This window comes from Passer domesticus, chromosome 16 (genome assembly GCF_036417665.1).
Source record: "Passer domesticus isolate bPasDom1 chromosome 16, bPasDom1.hap1, whole genome shotgun sequence".
Lineage (NCBI taxonomy): Eukaryota > Metazoa > Chordata > Aves > Passeriformes > Passeridae > Passer > Passer domesticus.
In genome coordinates, this window is record NC_087489.1 from 12,325,553 (window position 1) to 12,342,013 (window position 16,461).

Genomic DNA, 16,461 nt, shown 5'->3' on the forward strand with positions numbered 1-16,461 from the left:
AATACAGGCTCGGTGTGCTTCATTGATGAGAACAACATGTATCTTATTTTTATGCCCAGATCTCACTGCAGGCTAATGCCACCTGGCATCAGTGCTGTCTTGAAGCTTTGCCTCAGTTCATTCAAGACTTGATTTTGCAGCTGCTGATGCTTTTTGAGTGTCCCCTCCTCAACTGATCATATAAACTTTTCTTATGAACTGTGGAAAGAAATGCTTCCAAAAGGAATAGGATGGCATTTCATGTGTGATGAGCCCTCAGCTGGCTCTTGGGAGGAGCTGAACTAAGAGCTTTCTCTTTGACTCCTCACATCTTGTTCTGTAGCTTCAAAACCAGCAGTGGTGAGAGATTGATTTTACATGCCCCTGAGACTTCCCAGGGAGACGTTGATGTAGTTCTGGAAAGAAGTGTGCTTTGTTCCTGTGAGCCCTTTGCCCATCCTGGGCTGGGCTGGGTTCAGCAGGGCCACGCTTTTCTGTTATCCTGTGGAACAGCTGCGCTGCTGGAATAAACTGCTGCTGGGGTTTTGTTAACACTCTGCTCTTCCACATCTCACCTCAAGGCTGGACAAATAAAATGGCATTAGTAATGTTATCTGATGCAACTATCAGTTCCATGCCAAGTGGAATATCTCTTGAATTATCAGTTTGTGCAGCTGTGGTGCAGCTATTATGAAAGATCCCTAAGGATTTTCGCAGGCAATGTGGACAAGGATGGCTCTTAAATTTTACATTCAGGCATAGTTCAACTGTCACTAAGAAATAAAGGTCACTATAGAAACTGGAGTGAAATGTGAAGGCTAAATTAAGAAGAGAGAAGTCCACAGGCAAGTAACAACACTGTTCTGACTATCTGATGAAGACAGACATAAGCACGTCTACATGCACACATTTGCTTTTCTGATCTGTGCAGTGTTTTTAAGTGGATCTTCAGTTCTCCTAGGAAACCATCATTAGGCTAATTGAAATGCTACCTTTAAAAGCAACAAATGTCATGATACATCTTAAAGGCTTCCAAAGAATCAAATGGTGTTCATGCTAAGAAATAAGGTACAGTCTATATAAACATTTCAAGCACTGTGAGATAAACTATGAATGTTTCCAAAGCCAGTAGACTTTCCTTGTATTTTAAACTGTGTTTTTAAATGATTTTGCAGTGTTTTCCAGCAAGGTGAGGGTAGAAGTAGGACTCAGTCCCAGAGAAATGATTTTTTTCTAGTGAGTATTTAGCAATGGGAGTTTTTTGATTCTCTTTAGAGAGGAAATGGCTCACAGAATAGTTACTACCACTATTAGTGTCGTGTCAATTGAGATAATGTTCATCTTCTCATTAAATAAGAACATGCAACTAGAAGTCTGTTGTGTCTTTATGGAGCTGCTTCTCTTGTTGAATGTTTTACTCATTCACACCAGGCAGCCAAATTCTCTAGTACATATGTGTGCTTTAGGATAAAAGATGCATATGTTAGAAAGAGAATTGGCCAGCAGTCAGAGAACTTTACTGAAAAGGCTGATTCTTTTTCCCTGTCAATAACTAAAAGATAGTTCTAACAATAGCCTGATATAACTTTGCTGTCATGGTGGTATTTGGGGAAGAACTTGGGGTTTGTAGGCTATCAATATGATTGTCCTTCTGAACAGTGTTAGCAGGGATTAAAGTAGAAAAAATTTTGTCATATCACCTTTTTTCTTAACATGGGGTGGGAATGGCATTGTCCTTCCTTCACAACACCAGCAAAAGTCCATTTGACTTTCTCTGAGGGTAAAATCTGATACAATTTTGTTAAAGAATGTATTTATTCTTAGAAATCCTAACTTGTGCTTAATGGCTTGAAAATAGATGCATATTTTAATCAAATTTGGTCCATTTCTTTTCCTACAGATGGTGCTATTTTCCCATGAAAATCTTAAAAGTTTGAAAAATCAAATGGCTTCAATGCCAATTCATTTTTAGCCCAAAGGAAAAAGCCAGGATGTTGCAAGGACTGTTAGACTATGAAGCTGTGTTGCTCTGGTAGTGGATGGAAAGGAAATGGAAGCTCCCCAGTTCCAGAGCTGTCCCTCTCTATTTTGTCCAAGCAGCCTCTCAGTCCGAGCTCTGAAGTGCTGTCACATACTGGAATGGGCTCATACACTGCTGGGATTCATTTCTGTGAAACTAAGTTTTGTTATTAAGTGCTCATGCATGCAAACAAGTGGGAAATATGGCTTCCAGAACTTTCTGGGTTTTTGTATTTCTGAATCTATTTTATCCCTCATTCTTTGTCATGACCCACTCTTTTATTGCTTTTGAAATATCCTATGGTCAAAACAAGGAGGTGACTTCATTCCACATCCCAGGGACTAAGCAAGCCTGACTGTTCTCTTGAGGTACGAGTTTAATGTATTAAATGCAGTAGACAGAGACTGAACACTGACAGGAATCTTGTGCTTCTCAGTCCTTCTCACTCTCCTGTAGAGCCTCACAGGACTTGGGTGATGGTCAGTCTCATCATCTGTTCTGAATGATGCATTCTCACTCTACCTTTTTCTTTTTCCGCTGACAGACCATTGATTCCATGTGCTCCCGTTAGAAAAATGTCTGCAGCTATTTCTAACACACAACACAATGTGAGTGATCCAGCTTGTTTCATGAGATGTGACTGCTGTGTCAGGCAGGTATAAAATTATCTGTGAGGACACTCTTGTAATAACAGCCTGTTGCCCCACTTGTGCCACTCAGGACGTTTTCATTTCTTTCTTGTCTTGAGCATAAGTGGAGCTTGCAGTCTCCTGGATTGCCAGTCATACAAAGAGCTGTTATGTGGGGAGAAAAGGAATTTGATACCTGTATCAAAAAGTCCCCCCAAAAGCTTTTACATTTAAAGTCAAAGTAAATTCTAAAAAGGCACCAACAGCCCATATTGTGTTTGCTGTCACTTTCTGAAAATCCCATTCCTGGTGTGTGCTGTGAACAGGTCTTGCTGGTGCTGATTCAGGCTCAGTCTGAATCAGGAATTTGTCAGGACAAATTTCCGAGACAGAACCTGAAATGTCGACAGGGCAGTGCTGATACTGGGAGGAGTTGCCCTTCTCTGGAATCACACAGTGGGAGAGCAGAAAGCAAATCTCATTTCTCCTCATTTCAGTGAGGGTTTTGTTTTGCGTTTTTGTTGGGTTTTTTTTAAACTCAGTGTGTGTCACGGGCTGGCGAAGGCTGAATGTGTCCCTCTGTGGAGACAGTCGCTGCTGGAAACAGGCTGTCACCAGCAGAGTGTGTGACCAAAACAATACAGTTTTCTTTCTTTCCCATTTTTCTCCTTTCAGAACAACTCCTAGATGTTCTGTGTACTGGCAGGCAGGAGGAAAAGACAGATGGTGTGACAGTGGGAGAACAGTCTATTTTAGCACTAATAAAAATGGGTCCGGAGATTCATATATGGCAAAAAATTATAAACTGGGCATAGCAGGGATAAAGCAAGATAAGCAGTGACCTTTCAGTGTTAGAGCTGCACAGGGTTTGTTTTTCTCTTTTGCATTTGAAATGTAGAGTTTTCAATTCTCCTACTGCAAAATATCTATTAAAATTATGCTAGTCCTGGTGTACAGTTTAACTCCCATTTCAAGTATTATTGAGCAAAATATAGTTTGGTTACAGAAAGTAAAATATTCTCCTGTTCAAAAAGGTATTTTTTCCCACCTGCGTCAGTCCTAAAACTGCTAGCTCTGTGCATTTTGTGTGTATCAAAACCAGGAATAAAAATGGATGTTACCCCCAGTCTGTGAACTTTGATGACTTCCTGACAGTTCACCTGTCCTGGCTTGTGCAGTTCTGAGGAGTCAATAACAGCTGGGAAGGAGAGTGTCCACTACAATTCCTGAGGGAATTCTCCCTGTGTAGCAACCTGCTGGACTTGAGAGTTTCCCCCTTTAGCATTAGTGCAGGTTTCACTCTGAGGAGATGCGGAAGACTCTTGCATGGGCTCTTGTGGAAGGAAAATAATGGGATTTCTTGTTCAGTCAGTCATAAAGTCTCACCTGCTCCTTTGTATTGAGGTTCCTGTAGCCCTGGGGATTTTATATCAGTCTGCAGCGTTGGTAGCTGTAACTGCTGGAGGGGATAAAGGTTGTTAAAATGAAACTGTGCCTCCTCTTGAGAGACCTTTTACAGGTCAGCATCGCTAGGCCTGTCTTAACTGTTTTCTTTGAGGGAATTCACTTTAAACTATGCTGAAATTAGCCCATCTGCCAGGAGGGAAGGGGATACATGGGCAAGAGGAGATGGATTGCAAAGAAGTTGCAAAGAACTTCTCTTGCCTGATGCCAACAGTGTCTGTCTTCTCATTGGTAGAAAGGAAAATATATTTCCTCTCTTTTTAAATATAAACACAGCTAATTCCCTCTAGCTATCACTTGACATCTCACAGATTTGACATCTGCAAACTGATTTAATTAATATTTGAGCTACCTTTCACAAGTGTATAGCACTTCCAACATACAGAAGTGCCAAGCCTTTAGTTGATAAAATAAGTTGTTTCCAGAGTTTCTAAAGTTGTCTAATTAAGTCACCTTTTGTGTTTGCTTCTGATTTTGTTCTCAAACTAACACCTCCAAATGTCTGAAAAAAACCCCCCACTGTCACTTTTCTCATCAGTGTCATTACTTGAAATGTCTGACTTTTACGGACAGCCCCATCAGGGTCAGCAGAATGTGAGATGCTGACAGAATCAGTATGGATATTCCTGGGAGGGTGCTCTCTGCCTGCAGAGATCCTGCAGCCAACATTTGCTGCACTTTTAGAAGTTTGGTGCAGGGCTCTATGAACTGAGTTGGAAGAGCAGCTGTGTGTTCTATACCACTGCTCCCAAACTGCCCTCAAGGATGGAAGAGGGGGATAAAAGAAACAGTGTGAAAGGAAGGAAGTAACAGAAGCCCAATTCAACTCTCATGGAAGTCTACAGGAATTTTTCCGACGACTTCATGGGAACTGAATTAAGTTGTTGGTGAGAAGCCATGTTCACAAAACTCCAGACCTCCTCTTCTATTCTACATCTGCACTGGATCTGTTGAATTTATTAGGAATAAAAATCTAGTTTACAACATGTGGAAAATAGAGGGGGTGAAGGTTATGAGAAAACCCCAACTTATTGATGTGGGAGTAGAGACCTCTTGCAAAATGGACTGTTTCAAATGTACTAAAAACATGTTCCCCCCAGCACCCAAAACCTTCTTGCATTCACAGTCCCTGACTTCATCAGTTTCACAGCATTACTTTTCAATCAGCAAACATCATAAACACAGGAAGGCAGATTTATGGCTGTTTATTAGCCAGCACCATTACTGTATTTACTGTAGTGTGAAAAAGGAAATCGGGGAAAAGTGCTATAAATCTCAGTGGCTGCAACCCAGATGCATTTATTTACTTACTGGATACTTCCCTAGTAGCTTAGCAGATGCCTGCTAGTTTACACTTATATTTTGAGCATATCAGCAGAATGCTCTAGAGGGAAGGGTGTTAAAATCCTGCTGGGGTCTGTTGTGGGCACTGCTAGGAAGGAGCTACTGAAATATGTTCAGTTTAAGCAGCTAAAATAGTTATTGAAGAAACACCAAGGTGTTAACCAATCACTGTGTGTTTAAAGGGAATATATGTATACATCTAGAAGTATATAAACATACCATCTTGCAATAACAACAGATAAACATCTGGCTATTAAAATAATAGGAATAAAAGCAAAACTCCTGACTTGTTCACATGAAGATATTCTCTGTTCAAAGAGGAACCACAATCCTCAAATCTTATCTAAAGTCCTGGAGCTGTAATATCCCATCTGTGCTGTGCAGGGAGCTGGTATCAGATGGAGAGTTCTGTTTCCTGCAGGCCAGACCCAAAGGTTGTACTTTACAATTGAAGATATAATTGTAGTTTATTCCAAGACAGTAAGTCATCTACTCCTGGATGACCTATTTCCATCTGCACTCAAAAAAAGTTATTTTGGGTATGGCTGTTTCTAATGTTCAAAAATGCACAAATACTTCCTTACAGAACACTTCTGCATTGTTCTCAGTAAACATGTCTTTAAAGTAAAGAACGTGACTTCAGCAAATGTTGCATTGTCTAGGCCTGGTCTTTACACCTTCATTATCTAGAAAAATTAATGACTGGAAGTTAAATTGAATGTGTTTAGGCTTCAAGTGTCTGAAAGTTCTATTTAATTTATCAACTTTCCAATAAAAGCACAACTTATTCAGTTCAGATTTGTGGTCAGATGCAAAAGCTGTATCTAGATGTGTGGCTAAAGTCCAAATGTATTTTTCCTAAAGGGAAATCATTAATCCATTCAAACCAGTTGAAATATCTTCACTGATGTTCAGTGAATCAGGAATTAAGTTCACCCCAAAACCTAGAGGGTTTTAATTTTTTCTATTTTTTCCTACTTACTATTGGCTCTTATTGTTAATGCTGTTTTTAAAATGAACAGTAAAATGCAAAGAGTATAAATTATAGATGAACAGTTTCAATGAGGCTGTTGATTGCAATGACTGAAATCTAATTAAGCAGTTTAAGATCTAAGTGATATTATTATTAAAGGATTATGTTAACAGAGCATTTGATCAGCCTCATAATTTGTTTTATGTGAATTATACTTAGGAGATAATGTGATTCCAAGTGACAAAAAGCTCAGTTCTGTTTCTTTCCTCTTTTTTAGAGAAAACTAATATGCTATAGTTAAATTGAAATAAATTGACAGAGAGGTCTCCTGGAAACAAAAGCACTATTTTGGCATCTTAACTTTAACTGACTTCATATAAATACTAATACTGACTACAGGGTTTGAGATGACATTGTGAAGTACTTTTAAAACAGGAACGGAAATGTCTGCACATGAATATATGCAAATACGTGTATATTTTTACACAGATATGCTAATTTGTTATGATGACAGACTTATTAGCAGTAGCGAGCAAAGTGGTTGTGCCACACTACCTCTTTGACTGTGACATCTGTAAACATCCACTTTTTTATTTAAAATAATTCAGTGCATTTTCTAAATCAATGGGAATCCATTGGGAAGATAATTATTATTTCATTTACCAGTACAGTTCATACAAATTTATGAACACATTGGATTGCTTCCTGTGTGATGCAGCTAAGTAGCAATCATGGGGACAGCGTGCTAGATAAATATATCCCTTATTTTTAGAAATCAGGTCTGTGCTTGGTGACTCTGGGAGTCAGCCTTGGTCTGGTTGTAATTAATATTTGTGCTTTTCTCACTCTCTGAATTCCATCAGAACCATCTCTGTCAGGTCCCAGCAGAGCATCTCCTACAGAGCCCAGAATAGTCCCCATTTCTTGTTGCTTGTACACAGATGTTGTCTACAGAGGTGTCCCACATTTCACTGTAACCTTATTTCTGTGAGCATCCTTTCCACACCTCAGTGCCTACTCTCCTTGCCTTGGATGCTGAAGTGCTCCTTTGAAGTTCAACCTCTTTGTGTCCACAGAATGTGAGTCTTGTCCCACCTGCCACAGACAGCTCAGAGCATCTTGGTCAGCCCACAAAGAGAATAAGCAATTGGAGGAACTGAAAAAGACAAAACAGGAGTCATTTTAGATGCAACTGGACACCAAGAATTAGCAAAATACTATATTTTTTTTGTTGGATTCCTTTGATTTTTACTCTGTAGCGCTAAGTTTGTTCCTTGGTTACCATGAAAGGAAACCAGGCAGGATTTCAGTCTTAAAATTTCAGTGTCATATAACTGTGGGTTTGTTTGAAACCAACTGTTATATTTCAGTGCACAGCCTGACGAGTACCCTGGGGAAATGGGCACAATTCCAGGGAGACAATCGTGTTCCCAGGTTAAATGTGTTGTGCTGTGGTTGCTGCTGCCTTGACCCTGTTTTGGATGAAAGGACCATGTCACAGCATTGCCATTTCCCTGCCCACCCCTCACTGCCTCTCTCCCATAGACATGCCAGGGATTGTTGAATCAGCTCCTGGAATACTCTTGATAAAAACAGCTCCAATTCTGCTGCTGCCTGTGCTCTCCCAGATTTTGGACATCCAGTCATTTTGATTTAATTTAAATATTGTTTCAATGAGTTACTTGTAATAGATGGTCTCTGGTATATATTTACTTTTTAAGCTTTCTAACCAACCAGGACAGGGGATGAGGGAGCAAATCATGGGGAATGATATGGACTTGAACAGAGAGGGCTGAGGGTGACAAACACTGCAGGGGAAAGAGATGGTCATGAAACAAAAGGAGACAAAGCAAGCGTGGCTGGATGATTCACTCTTTGCTGGGCTATTGCTTTGTGTGTGGCAGGACTCACAGCAACAACCAAACCTTTATTCCTAACTCTGTCCCTTGAAATTTGTTGTGCCTTTTCTCATATGGCTCATTCTGTATCGTTCCTTGAAGACAGTCTCTAATGAGCCAAAATGTACAGTATTGTTTTGAACCCATTCTTGGTTTTCTTTTCATGTCTGGAAGGATGGAAAATTAATTTTGCTCTTGGTCTGGTTCAAAATCTTCCTCCCACACTGTGGAGCCTGGATGTGGTGTTGGAAGATAGTATGTTCTGGCTACAAGCATCAAAGTGAGATCCAAAGGGCAAGCAGCTTTAAATATTTAACTACTAATAATCTGGTTCATAAAACTGACTGGGTGTTTATGGATGACAGCATTGATACTTTATGCTATTGATCTAACAGATGCAGTTAATCCTGTATTTTTAGACTATAAAAATATGCAAAAGTCATTCTTGATAGATAAAAAGAAATAACTCCGCCAAGTGCTTTTAAATGTTGATGTGTCAGCAGCCTTGCTATCTCTCATTAGCATTCTTTTCTTTATATCTTAAATTTAATCAATACTTTTCTGAGGTTATGATCAAGTGGCATAAAACATTTTACAAATTCTGTTTGCATGTGATAGACTTTGTGTTCTATGATGGCTCTGATCTAATAGGGGATTGAGCAGCATTAGTAACTCCTGACAGACTATGGCTTAAATTAAAGGTGAATGACCACTTCTGCTGTTTCAAGTTTTAAGCATTAAGCTAAACATGCTTTTAAAGAAATTTAATTTTCATTGGTCCGTATTGAGTTCTTCCCAAAATCCAGCAACCACTGAGGTCCCAACTCAACCTTTTCATTGGGAATCACAAGATTCCCATAAGAATTTTCAGGCTTACTGCTTCCAAAACACCCTGAGATTCTTGAGCTCAGGTGCAATGGAAGAAGAATTGTTTTGTTAGTGTGTGAAGTGACATGTTGATAGATAGGTACCTCCTGAGTGGTGGTTTCAAATATTAAATGATGATTATCCAGAGCTCTGAGGCACTGATTCTTTGAAAGGCCTTTCAATTTTGTGGGAGTAGAATGACAGGGGCTGATTTCAGCTGATTAATACGGAGCTACTAATCTGTGCATTCTTTGTTCTTGACAAATTGTATAAATTAAGTTCTGGGGAGGAGGGACCATTCTTAAATCTGAGGGCAGTAGAGAGCCTGGTCGAGAGGAACTTGCCCTAAGTGCTCCCTGCCTCTCCTTCCTTGAGCATCTCCCAGTTTCAGGGACACAATCCACCACCCTGCAGCACCCTGTGGAGAGAACTGTTGTGAATGCACTGTGTATAGAAATTTAGGGAGAAATCCATGTCAGAAAAAGCACGGGATGTAATTAGGCATGGTAAGCAATGTGTAAGAAGGAACCAGAATTACCTTTGGCTGTTGGTTATACAAACAGCATATGATGAACCCATCCATGAAAAAAGGAAGAATAATTAAATGTTTATACTTGCAGAGTCCTAGGGAAATTCTGTACCTCTTTCTGTACCTCTTACTTCAGGTAATGTTATCTTGCTGGTCATGGGGACTGTAGTAATTTGTACAAGAGAAAGAACAAGCCCCAGTATGATTGTAGTACAGCTTGAACTTTAACTTTTGTTTTTGCAGAAGTATCAGTCAGCTGCACAATCCCTCTCCATTTTTCTCTCCTCTAAAGGTCAGATACCACTTCTTCATTACGTTCTCTGTCTTTTATGCAAGCAGCTTCTGCTTGACAATTTTCATGTGTCACTCATACATCTGTAGGTTGAAACATCTCTCTGAGGCATCCATCACTCACTCACAGCTGACACCTGGTCATAAAGGTGACCTATTTCGTATTAAAAATCCATTTCCTTTCATTGTCACCACCAGGATATGTTCTACCTTTTCCTTTCCTTGTCAGAAGTTTAGACTTAGGGGTTAGATTGAAGATTCTTTGAAGGTAAAAGGATGATTTTTTGATTCTTTGCATCACTGTATTCTGTCAATTTTATTTTGGTGCTGAGGAAAAATCCCCAAACAAACATTGCTTTCTGACAGAGAACACTAGAACACTGTCATACTGAAGGATCACACTTCGTATGCAATCTTGGTAAAATTGTTTCCACAGTGCAAAGACTCTCATATGAATCTCATAAATTACAAGGTATCATAGTATGTTATTGGAGTTCCTTGTGGGATTTCAGTGCCTTGTGTCTTTTATATTACTTGGAATATGGTGCTGAATTGTGGAAAAATTAATTTAAAAATTAATTTCAAGATGAGAGATCTCCTACATGTTACAGAAGTCTGTGTTATGCAAAAGCAAACAGCATGCATAACCTACCATGTTCCTGACATCTCTTGGAATTGTTGAGCAAAACAGTCTGTGTTCACATTTTAGGAGACACAATAATTCTCCAAAAGTTGCAATCTGTCTTTGGAGAACCCACAGGTTTGTCACTGAATTTCATTATCAATCAAGGCATTTTTATGTGGAAAAAAAAAGGTGCCTTGAAGAGAACTCGGTGTAAGAGGAGGAGGATAATCTTCAGGATAAAGATGCTGCTTCTGTTGTGAAGTCCTCAGCACTTGATCAGATTTAGCTGTAGTGTGTATTGAATTAGAATTTATTTTTATTTTGGAGTTTTAAATTCCTTTTTTCTCCTCTACTTTCCACTGTCATTTCCTCTCAAAGTAGTAGAGAATAATATTTACTACTTATTCATTACATAAGTGATGCAGAAAATCCGTTCATCATAATGTTTAATGTCATGGTTTTGCAGTTTGGTTTTTCAGTTTTCAGTTTTGTTTGGTTTTTCAGTTTTCAATCTGAAACCACCACATCTTCTTAATTTTGAGCTACCTAGTTTGTTTTTGCTTTATTCAAAATAGATAAACATGCACAAGGTAATTTGGATATATCTTTGCCATGGTAAAATCTGTACTGATTTAATGTGGTTGTCTGGGTTGCGATCAGTCTGGTCACTGGCATGTTTTTCCCAAAGAAAAGTGGAAAGTGAGAAAGTCCTGTTGCTAGAAGAGAAAAAATAATGGAGAGAAATTCCAGGCTCTGGGAAATACAGTTGCCATTGTTCACCTCTCCTCATGTAACCCTGATCCAGTGTAACACCATTACTCATCCGTGCGCTGCCTTCGGGATTTGTTCCACCACGTTCCACTGGACTTCCCGGGGGCTGATGGACCATTCACACTGCCCTACCACACCACATACCAGGCCTAAGCAGAAATATTTTTTTTTTATGCTTGGCAGTCTTTTTGCTGGAAAATATGAATTAGGAGCTTGTAAAGTAACCTTCAGTATTGTTGTGAAATGTAAAAATTCCCATTATCCCTGCCTTTCACAGCACTGAGACACTCACTGCCATGTCAGTCATGAAGGATCATACTCTGTTCATGATTCCTTTTAGCTCTGACCTTGAGGGCATCTTATGAATCACTTCAAGTTTCATGAATTAATCTTAAAATTACGAAACAATGATGACTGTGGCAAAGGACGGCACATTTGTAAGACAAAACAAAAGCAGAAAAAGGCTGACATTGCTGGAAGCAGCAAAGCAACCACAGAAGGGTTTTATCAGGAATCAGAATGTGAATTCTAGCAGTGAGGTGCTACCCCAGTCTGAAACAAGAGCTGTCAGCTGTCTGAACACAAAATTCTGATGAGTTTGTACTCTTGCCTAAGAGATACTTTATATTTTCATGGGGCACTTTGGAGAAACAAACACAGCTCTGGCCTTATGGGTGAAGATATCCTTTGTGGTGTAAGCCAACAGCATTCCACAGGGAATGGGAGAGCAGGTTATTGGGACATAGGGATGAAAAGAAAAATTCATCTAATGGTAAACATAGCACATCTTTGCCATTGCTAGTTCATGCATACTAGAGTATTTTACATTCACTGTGGGCTGCAGCTCTTTCTTCTAAAGCTGAAACTGCTGTTAATATTTCTGAAAACTAAAATATTACTGATCAATATATGTTTTGCATTTCAGTGTTTTTCCAGCTATGAGAGATGTAGAACTGCAATGATTGGCTGAAGTGTTATTTTTTTTTTAAGGCAGATTAAAACATTATCATTCTTTTAACATATTAACTGAAGAATTAGCACAACTCTAACAAAAAGTTATCATCAGTTCTAAATGATGATCAGTTTTCTACTGATGCTTTTTGGCAAATGCTGTTTACTTCTGCTTAGGCTGATTTGGTTTATTAAGACAGCAAGGGAAGCAAGGAATAGTTTCTCACTTGTTCTCGTGTTTGATGTTGCTTGGACTGTGTCTCCCTGCATTGCAGGGGAACTGAGCCTCTGGCAGACTCTTTTGTGTTCTGATTCTAGAGCATTATTGGAGATCTTATTATCTTAGGCTCTGCACATCACTTCAAAGACAGGAAATGCTAAGATGGTGTGCAATCATTTGTCATATCTATCATGTAGGCAATGGATTCACTCGACAAAGCCTTTTAAAATTCTGTAACAATCTTTGAGAACCTTATCTGAGTGCCTATGTGACATGAAGGCACCTTCAGACTCAAGCTGGCTCGTGCCTTGAAATGCTTCACCTTACTCCAGCCGAGCTCCCCCTGAGGTCAGAAGCAGGTGAGCTGTCAGGATGTGCCTCAGTTTTCTCATTATTGTTTCTAGGTGCATCAGTACCAGATTTAAACACAGCAAACATCACAGTCTGAAAGTTTATAGAGCTACTAAAGCAGATACTTGTGAAATCTGTGGGTTTAAGGAGCTGCTTTCAGTGTGTGTTCAAATACAAACAGATGCTGACTATATTTTTGATGTGGAAAAACTTAGGGATTGTTGCTCTTCTAATTGTTCCATTCACAATATTTATTTATACTTAAATAGTTGTGACTGGATTTCCATATTCTAGCAGTGTTTGTGATGAAATGTGATTTGTACTATTCTGTATCATCCCAGAATGCGACTGGGGTATCTGACTGACTAAATAATGTGTGATAAATGTTATTACATAAACTTGGTTGTACTTGCAGTTTGGGGTATTCAGCTTCTGTGAACAGCTAACATGGGATTCTCCAGCATGAGTTCCTTGTTTAAGTGAAGATCTATCTCAGTCCTTCATTATTACGATTCAAACAAACAGTTTCTATAATTTCATTCATTACCTTTTTCTCCTTAATTGTGTCTTATTCTTTCTTTTACCTACAGGAAGATTTCAGAAGTGTTCAGATTGAGAATTTGCTGTCTCAGCTGTCTTTGCCTTTCCTGGTGCTTTGTGCTCTGAATTGGGTCACACGCAATTTTGCAGTGATACAATTGTCCTTTCTTGTGAGAACCATTCCTCCTCAACTTGCTTCCTCTGCAGCTTCAATCTGAACACTATGAAAGATGCACTAAAAGTAAGGCAGGATTCCTTTATGTAGCTAGAATTTCAGGCTGGAACATTCATAGTACTTTTCCAGAAATCTGCAAAACTATTGCTTCAGGTTCCCTAGTTCTGAAGAATTTAAGCAGAAATTCAATCTTCAAACCCCAGATATGACTCAGCCATTGTGTAATTGTTTTCTGTGGTAGTAGAGAAACTGATGTTAAATGATGCCCAGCTTTAGTTACTGGACAAACGCTGTTGCTGACTGAAGAGAAAAACTTCTCTTGTAGCAGCTAAAAGTTTGAAGTTTATTATAATGTGAGGGGACAGCATATCAGATAAAACTAACAATTGATTATAATGCTAAGACAGGAAATGTACCACTATATTGTCATGGCTGTGGCCATCTGGTCCAATCCATACCTCTGGCAGTGGCCAGTCCCACATGAAAAAGTTGCAAGGAAGCCCTACAGCAGACAATCCTGGAATTATTATATGCTCAAAAGGGCCCATCTGTCCTAACCTCAGGCATGTAGAGGCTACCTTATACCCTCAAGCAGGAAATTTTTGTCTGTGATTTTTCCCTCTGTAGAAAAATTTATGTACAATCTTTTCAACTTGATCTCACTCCCTCGGTTTTTCTAAGGTATTGAAGAGGTGTGAGCACCGTATGGGATCTGCAGAGAGTGTCAGTGGGAAATAAGAAATGGTAAAAACTACTGAAAACAGCAGTGTGTGTTTGAAGTTTGACTCCTGTCTTACTTGTTTATTGCAGAGAGCAGACTGGAGAACCAGATGATGTGTGTCAGAAAAACGAAGACCCTCATCACCTTACAACAAGATATATTGCTGATTTCCCTCTGAATGTTTAAGAAGCTATTGCAAAATATGTCCAACATTGGCTGTGCCTCTAAAAGTCTGGGCACTCTCCAGGAGCAGACTCAGCAGTGTCAGCATGGTAAGAGACAGGATTATCTCCAGGAAGTTTAGAAATGAGGAATCCTAGAAATCTCATGAGGTAAGCCAATCTCTAAGAACCTCAGATACACTAGCAAAAATGAAGACATTCAGACAAGTTGTGTAAGCTTTCAGTCAGCTGAATTTGCTGAATTCTGATTATTCATTTCCAAACCTTTGGAGAGTCACATAAACCTGTGCCTTTTGCTGAAGGTGTGACCACTGTCATGCCTGTAAGACAAGAGGAAATAGCAGATACTCTGTGGGCAAAAAGACATAAACACAAGACAGTCTCTAAAGCACGGCAGTGATCATAAGGGCTTTTACTGACACAGATCATCAGCTGTCTTAGAACTGCTAGACTCGGCTGGCTTTCCAATTCTTCCTTGCAGCTGGTGGGAATTTGGACAGCTGAGGATCTAGACAGGGACTGGGGCAGAAAAGCTGTGCAGCCTTTTAGCATTGTGGGTTTGTTTTGCAGTGCAGCACTGCCTGGTGATCGTAGCCTGAGGTGCTCAGGGATGTGAATGGCCACATAACATCAAACACATGTGTTTGTGTGGCCTCTGGGTGGAAAGCATTCAACCCTCCTTTATTAGTTGTGTCTTAAAAAAGGTACCTTTTGAGGCATCTTTGAGCAAAGGATAATTTGATTCCCTTGCTCACCTTCAAAAAATTAACTTTAAATGAAGCCTCAGAAATGGAGGAAACTCCCTACCTTCTTGTTTTTAGACAGACACTGTTTTCTTGAGGGATCAGATGTCCAGAAGCTTTCACAATGTGCATGAAACAACTTATGACAGAATAGCAAGCTGCCCTGTGCCATCATGGCAGCTGGCAGTGACTCATTGCTTCTGGCCCTGTAATGCAGACCTTGCGTGTCTGGGAAATAATGCCCAGCCAAGTGTGATTGCAGCCTATTATTAAGGCTTTATTTGTGAAATTGCTATAGCTGAGGTCAAACATCTTTCTCTCTATTTCCACATAGTGCTTTTAGACAGCTTTCAATAATGATTCCATTATACCCCTACTAGGGAGATATTTTATCTTGTATACAAATTGCTGGTTAATTACCGAGTTGTTTTTCACATCTGATTTGGCTTTTGAGTAAGACAGTATGACATGGAGCCAGAGGCAACACTGACTACAGAAAAAATGGTGTTTCAGCTTTAAAGTGAGTGAAAGAATTTCTGAAACAGATGAATGCAGCCCAAGAGTTACTGTAGGTAGTGAAATGCATTGTCTGGAAAATGAAATTATTTAGAAACAGTGGTTTGCCTACAGGTCTCCAGGTGATGTGTTCTGTTGGCTTCCTTAAAATGTTTTAGATCCACCTTGTGTGGTAAAGAGGTAGAAAATTATTTTACTTGTAATGTCAACCAGTTCAGAATTGTTTGATTTATGGGCCTTATAATATCTTGACATAATAAATGGGGAATCTCAAACCTGGGAGCTGACACTGAGCAGGGGAGGATGAGGTGGTGTCCTTACTTTCAGAGTGGTTTCTTAAGGTCAAGGACAGAGACCTGGGTAGAGGGATATTTTAAAGTATCCTGGGATTACTGTCAGAGATACCTTATCAGTGCTGACTTTCTCCAGATGTTCTTCTTTCTGTTGACTGCAGAAGGAATCTGCACAGTGGGCGCTGACGTTTAGATGGGACTAGTTAAGAGAAATTCCCTTCTCCCTGTCAAAAGACCACAGTCCTTTGTGTAGCTGTATTTCAGTCACAGAGAAAATCCAATAAGCCAGTAAGAATATTAATGTGAGTGGAATCTCTAGGATTAAGTCCTGAATTTCTGTCGAGTCTAAATTCTTACTTTTACAAAAATGTTGATATGT

General features: G+C 39.5%; 1 protein-coding gene across 2 annotated transcripts in view; it reads left to right on the plus strand.

The window, feature by feature from the left end:
• Nucleotides 1–16,461, plus strand: part of PMEPA1 (prostate transmembrane protein, androgen induced 1) — a 263,958-nt gene that overhangs the window by 11,833 nt on the left and 235,664 nt on the right. The window contains exons 2-3 of one of the 2 annotated variants that reach the window (XM_064391278.1): nucleotides 13,503–13,693; nucleotides 14,438–14,680. The gene's annotated coding sequence lies outside the window, so the exon portion shown is untranslated. The remainder of the gene's footprint in view (nucleotides 1–13,502; nucleotides 13,694–14,437; nucleotides 14,681–16,461) is intronic. The other variant, XM_064391277.1, reaches the window with a different exon arrangement.